Source organism: Macaca mulatta, chromosome X (assembly GCF_049350105.2).
Source record: "Macaca mulatta isolate MMU2019108-1 chromosome X, T2T-MMU8v2.0, whole genome shotgun sequence".
Lineage (NCBI taxonomy): Eukaryota > Metazoa > Chordata > Mammalia > Primates > Cercopithecidae > Macaca > Macaca mulatta.
In genome coordinates this window covers 87265409-87272383 of record NC_133426.1, presented here as the reverse complement: position 1 = coordinate 87272383, position 6975 = coordinate 87265409, and the positions used below count along the sequence as shown (strand labels likewise).

General features: G+C 36.9%; 1 non-coding gene across 1 annotated transcript; it reads right to left on the bottom strand.

The window, feature by feature from the left end:
* Positions 1 to 6164: 6164 nt before the first annotated feature.
* LOC114675190 (U6 spliceosomal RNA) lies at positions 6165 to 6273 on the bottom strand. The gene has a single exon (XR_003726285.2). It is a non-coding gene; the product is annotated as a U6 spliceosomal RNA (small nuclear RNA).
* Positions 6274 to 6975: the final 702 nt, after the last annotated feature.

The following is a 6975-nucleotide window of genomic DNA, read 5'->3' as shown; positions in this document are numbered from 1 at the left end:
AATGCATTTTGCATGTGAGAAAGACATAAATGTAAATTTTGGAAGACTAGGGGCAGAATGCTATGGACTAAATTGTCTTCCCCCAAAATTCATAGTCAAAGTCCAAATCCCAAATGTAATGGTTTTTAGAGATGGGGTCTTTGGGAAGTAATTAGAGTACCATAGGATCATAATGGTAGAGCCCTCATGATGGAATGAGCAGCAGCTTTATAAGAAGAGGAAACTCCCTACACCAAATGAGAACACACAGAGAAGGCAGTTCCTGCAGATCAGGAAGATGGCCCTCACTAGTAACTGAATCAGCTGCCACTTTGATTTTAGACTTCCCAGTCTCCAGAACTGTGAGAAATACATGTCTGTTGTTTAAGCCACTCAGTGTCTGGTATTTTGTTATAGCAGCCCAAGCTGACTAATACGGTTAGGAAGAAAGAAAATCATAATAATTCAATTACTTGAAAATCATTAATTTAATGCATTCTCAATCTAATGCTGTTAGTTCTTTTTTTCCTGAAGCTAGAGAAAGTAAACAAAGTTCACAGAAAAAAACAAACAATTGAAGCATAACTAGAGAAACCCTGAGACAAAAGAGCAAGGAGAAGCTGTTAGTGCCTGATTTTAACATTCATTACAAAGCCTCTATAACTAAAACAATATTGTATTGGTGCATAAATAAACATACAGACTAATGGAAAATAGTATAAAATTTGATTACAATATGCAAATATAGTATATGATAAAGTAGGTGTCTTAGTTTGGGTTTCCTCAGAAGGAGCTCCTGAAATGGGGATTTAGAGTACAGTTTATTTGTGTAGTGATCCTAGGAAATACCAATAAGAGAGTGGGGAATTGAAACAAACAAACAAAAAAGGTAGCCAATAAAGGGTTTGTCATCAAGCAAGTTATCTCTTTGTGTATTTAGAGCTTACTTCTGCTAGTTATTCTGGGCAGAACACATGCCTCATGGTTATCCCTCCTAAGGCTTATTTTGTAATCAACTTTTATTAGTCATTAGTTATAGGCTGCTTTACTGGTGTGCTAGTGTTCTAGCCCACCATGTATGTGCAAAGCAGGTTCTGGTAGCAAGAGAAAACACCTCAGGTAAAGAAAGGAAGCTGATGGTAATTGGAAGTCCTGTAGACATGCACTGAAGTGATAAGGGTAAAAGGGTATAGACAGGGCACCTACAGCTTTCGATTCAGGCTGCAGTTTAAGTCAGTAAAGAAAATACAAACCTCTTAATAATTGGCATAAGAATAACTAAAAAGCCACATGGGGGAAAGAAAACATTGTATCTATTCCTCAAACCATACAAAAAGGCAAACTTTACATAGATAAAAATATTTCAGTGTAAAAAATGAAAACATACATATACGAAAAGATATTTGGGTAAATTGCATTATAACATAGGAATAGGAAAAACTTTCCTAACTATGACTTGAAATCTAAAAGCAAAAAGAGAAAAGATAGATAAATTTTATTATATATCTTTAATTTGCATGACAAAAGATGCTCCATAAGCAAAGAAGAAATAATGGCAAAATTGGAAAAACAGTTTTCAACAAAAAGTTAACGTGTCTAACATATAAAAGTGCTTTTAACAATGGGAAGAATAACCTCCCTTTATAAAGGGACTAGAGAAACGAACAATGCAGTCACAGACAAAGAAATTCACACAGTGCTTATTTATATCATTCCTGGTGACTGAGAATTGAGATGCACAACATTGGAGAAAACAGACACAGATGTAAGATCAAAGAGGTTAATTTAAAACTTGTGTTCTGGGATTTGAATTTTAAGTGTCATTATGAACTCATAAAGTATTTTATCTTTTAAATAAGTTCTTAACTCTGTCAACTGAAAATACCTAAAAATAATGATCATCCCAGAAACAAAGAGCACTCCTAGTACCCTGATTGTGGTCTTGAAAAAACCATTCCCTCTAAAATGAAGCAGCGTTACTTGCTGAAATTCAAGGTTTGGGGCAGAAAATGTACAAGATGAGCCTAGAACACCTTGTCATATCAGAAATAAAGAAGCTATTATTAGACTACTGGGGGCCAGGTCAAAAAACTCAGGAGTCAACTTGAACAGACTACTACAGGTCAAAGAGGAACAATTTGATCACCCGTAAAGATAATAACTGCAGGGACTGAAACATATCAATCATTCTAAACATAATGAAGGTTTAAGTAAATAAACTGGTCACCATTGGAAGCTGCTAGTGAAAAACACCATTTTGAAACTTGGTAAAGGAAAAAACTCAACACTTGCCTTGCCTCTCCTGAATATAATATGTATCTTATGGCAACTAAATAGTTGATCAGGTGAAGTTTCCCTTTATAGAAGCAGTCCAGATAAATAAGAAGGAATGTTACAATTAGGATATTACCATTTTGCAACCCAAATTAATTAATGCATCTACACATTTTACATCAACTGCTACAAACATCTCAAAAAGAAACAGCCCCACATATAATAGGCCCCTGATGGAAGAATACAACACCATCTAATGAAGTATTCCTACCCCTCCTGAAAAAAGTCATACATGAATCTGATCAGGCCTTTGGATCCAACTACCTATTTTGGGGCAATGCAGGGGGCAGTGAAATGTAAATGGTACCTCTGAGATGCAATCATCAAAATTCAGACCTTGGAAAATTTTATAAGACAAATTACCTAGTTTCTTCAATAAATACATTACAAAAGAGAAAAATGGAGAAGAAATTTACAAATTAAAACAGACAAGAGCTTACCAACCAGTCCTAATGTTGGTACCTTATTTGGATCCTGATTCAAACAAACAGCTGCTAAAAGAATATTATAATATTTATGATATAACTGGAAATTCAACTTTGGATATTTGGTAATTTTAAGGAGTGATGAATTTTTTATTATACTTTAAGTTCTAGGGTGCATGTGCACAACGTGCAGGTTTGTCACATATGTATACACGTGCCATGTTGGTTCGCTGCAACCGTCAACTCGTCATTTACCTTAGGTATTCCTTGTAATGCTATCCCTCCCCCATTCCCCCATCCAATGACAGGCCCCGGTGTGTGATGTTCCCCGCCCTGTGTCCAAGTGTTCTCATTGTTCAATTCCCACCTGTGAGTGAGAACATGCAGTGTTTGGTTTTCTGTTCCTGCAATACTTTGCTCAGGATGATGGTTTCTAGCTTCATCCATGTCACTACAAAGGACATGAACTCATCCTTTTTTATGGCTGCATAGTATTCCATGGTATATATGTGCCACATTTTCTTAATCCAGTCTATCATTGATGGACATTTGGGTTGGTTCCAAGTCTTTGCTATTGTGAATGGTGCTGCAATAAACATATGTGTGCATGTGTCTTTATAGTAGGATGATTTATAATCCTTTGGGTATATACCCAGTAATGGGATGGCTGGGTCATATGGTACTTCTAGTTCTAGATCCTTGAGGAATCGCCACACTGTCTTCCACAATGGTTGAACTAGTTTACACTCCCACCAACAGTGTAGAAGTGTTCCTATTTCAAGGAGTGATGAATTTTTAAGTGTGATAATTGTATGGCATTTTGGTATATTTAACATAATTTTAACAAATATGTTAAATATAGTTCTTATCTTTTAGAAATAAATAACTATTTACAGGTGATATATAATTCTAAGATTTGATTCAAAACAATCAGAGGTGGATGTGGAGGTGGGCAATATATGAAAGTAGACTTCATAGTACATGAAGTCAACCACTCTCTCATTAGCTACTTCAACTTCTTTTCCTCCTCATCTTTCTTCTGAGGCTACCCTGATCAAAACCTAATCTAGAAAAAGATTATGATCAATTCAACTATTCCTATCCCTTAGTCCTGCCCTCAGAGACACTAGAGAAACTTATATGAGCATTAAAATCAGTGCTACCACAAACTCCTGTTTCTCACAGTCCCTAAAACAGAACTCTGCTTTTATATTTATCCATTAAGCATTCTCTCCCACTTCCTTGCAGTGCTTTTCTAATGATTTGCAATCATCCTTCATTAGTTTATTCAGTTCCATTTAATTAATTCCTGTTTCTCTGCTTCTTGGATTAGCAGTCTCATGAACCCATCTGCTTCACAACCAAAGAGTTCTGAAAATCTTGACTCAACACACTGATATAGTTTTAAATTTTTGAAAGGATGTCATCAGAAGTACCCCAGAGTATTCTTTGAAGTGTCAACACTTTGAAGTGTCTGGTGCAGTCCTTTTCCACAGGGCTCTGAGATACTACTTGGTTGAAGACAAGAATTCTGAACTGTAGCTGATTGCAGAATTTTCAGGAAAGCATCAGAGTAAAACAAAAATTATCTGTAAGTAACAGTGACTTAAAGTCACTGTGGCTAATTTGTTACTGACAGTTTTCAAGAGTGAGAGATGTGATGAAAGATTATAATGAATAATGTAACTGACAGGGAAATATAGTTGTTTCTGTGGTATGCAAAATGAGATAATAAAGTCAACCAAAAAGTTTTAAACAAAATGTCCACAAAGACAATGCTTAAGTCTATTTTCAAAGAATATAATGAATATTATATTTGATAAATAAAAATGGATAAACATTTATTCCAGAGAAAAAAAAATTGATATAATGTAATCCTGATTCATAATATATCATAAAATATAAAACATAATATGAATATACTAATAATATATATAAAATATTAAGTAAAGAAATCCAGTAAAACATCAAGTAGAGAATAGGACCTAAATATCTCTATTATAATAAAATTCCATAGGTAAGTGATGTGAACCCCCCAGTTGAGAACCACTGGCCTAGAAGATCCTAGGTTCACATTAAATAAGTACGATTGAGATGAAATAAACATTTTAAATAATACTCTATACTGTTGCCTAACATCAGACAAAGTACCTTCAGGACTCATAAACATAGGAAAACTCAACATAACCTTGAAGTACTATTTCAATGTTTTCCCTGAGATTAAAATCTATTGTGAAAAGTGGAAGTATTTACAAATCTTCAGGGACTTCTAATTAAGCACACGATTTCCAAAATATTTATATTAATAAATTTTATTCATACAAATTTAACCTAGAGAGAGCTGAACATTTTTATCTGATAATTAGTCCCATACAACTCATTAGCAGTAATATACTAAATAAATTTTATTATTTCTAGCCCTTCTATTTTTACAAAGAAAGAAACAGATCCTTTGTGAGTTTACCTTCTTGAAAATGTTAGGTAGTTTTAGATGTAAAACATATCCCCACATTTTATTTTAGTTTATTTTACATCTAAGGATTCAACTTTGTGAAAGCAAAAATCAAAAGTGTTCTTGAAATTTGAGCACTTAAGATAGGATCATGGATGCCTGAGGGATAATATTTGTCTCCCTATTTGAAAGTGACAATACCAATTTTAAAAATAAAAATAGACATGATTATAAGGAAACTTAGCACTTTCTGTAAGAGAAAAATAAACAAAGATGTTATAAAGTCAACATAAAGCACACAATGGAGCACTATTCAGCCATAACAAAGAATGAGATTCTGTCATTTGCAACAACATGAATAGAACTGGAGATCATTATGTTAAGTGACGTAATCCAGACACAAAAAGATAAACAACGCATGTTCTCACTTATTTGTGGTATCGAAAAATCAAAACAATTAAGCTCATAAACATAGTACAAGGATGGTTATCAGAGACTGGGAAAGGTAGTTGGGAGCTATGGGAAGGTGGGGATGGTTAATGGGTACAAAAAAATAGTTAGAATAAATAAGACCTACCATTTGATAGCACAACAGGGTAACTATAGTCTATAAAAACATTTTTTTATTAGTAGTATTCTTTTGAGAGGGAGTCTCACTCCGTCGCCCAGGCTGGAGTGCTGTGGCCGGATCTCAGCTCACTGCAAGCTCCGCCTCCCGGGTTCCCGCCATTCTCCTGCCTTGGCCTCCCGAGTAGCTGGGACTACAGGCGCCCGCCACCTCACCCGGCTAGTGTTTTTTTTTTTTTTTTTTTTTTTCGTATTTTTTAGTAGAGATGGGGTTTCATCGTGTTAGCCAGGATGGTCTCGATCTCCTGACCTCGTGATCCGCCCGTCTCGGCCTCCCAAAGTGCTGGGATTACAGGCTTGAGCCACCACGCCCGGCCTATAATAACTTTTTAAAAAGATTTTAAGTTACAAACATTTAACAATTCACGAATTGTTAATTGTCATCTTTCCACAGGGACCACACTAATTCTCTCTGTAGCATTCCAATCTTAGTATACATGCTGCCAAAGCAAGCACAATATAGTCAGTAACAACGTACTTGTACATTTCAAAATAGAGGGTGTAAATGGATTGTTTGTAACACAAAGAATAAATGCTTGAGGGAATGGTTATCCCCAAAAATTATATGGTTAAAAAATGTGACTTCCTATTGTACACTTAAAAACAGTTACAACAAAATAGTGGCCGGTTGGCTCGCTGGGACCGCGCGCACCCCGCAGAGTCCCTTGAGTGGATTGGGAAGCGACGCCCCACCTGCCCCGAGCTCACCATTTTCCTCTCGCGCTGGCTGCAGCTGACCCGGCGAAGGAAACCGACCGGGCCCTGGGCTGGAGGTAAAACCCCACGCTCAGAAAGAAGAATTAACTCGACTTTTTTCGGAGGGGCGGAGCAAGATGGCCGAATAGGAACAGCTCCAGTCTCCAACTCCCAGGGCCAGCGACACAGAAGACCGGTGATTACTGCATTTTCAACTGAGGTACTGGGTTCATCTCACTGGGGAGTGCCGGACGATCGGTGCTGGTCAGCTGCTGCAGCCCGACCAGCGAGAGCTGAAGCAGGGCGAGGCATTGCCTCACCTGGGAAGCGCAAGGGGGAAGGGAATCCCTTTTCCTAGCCAGGGGAACTGAGACACACAACACCTGGAAAATCGGGTAACTCCCACCCCAATACTGCCCTTTAAGCAAACAGGCACACCAGGAGATCATATCCCACACCTGG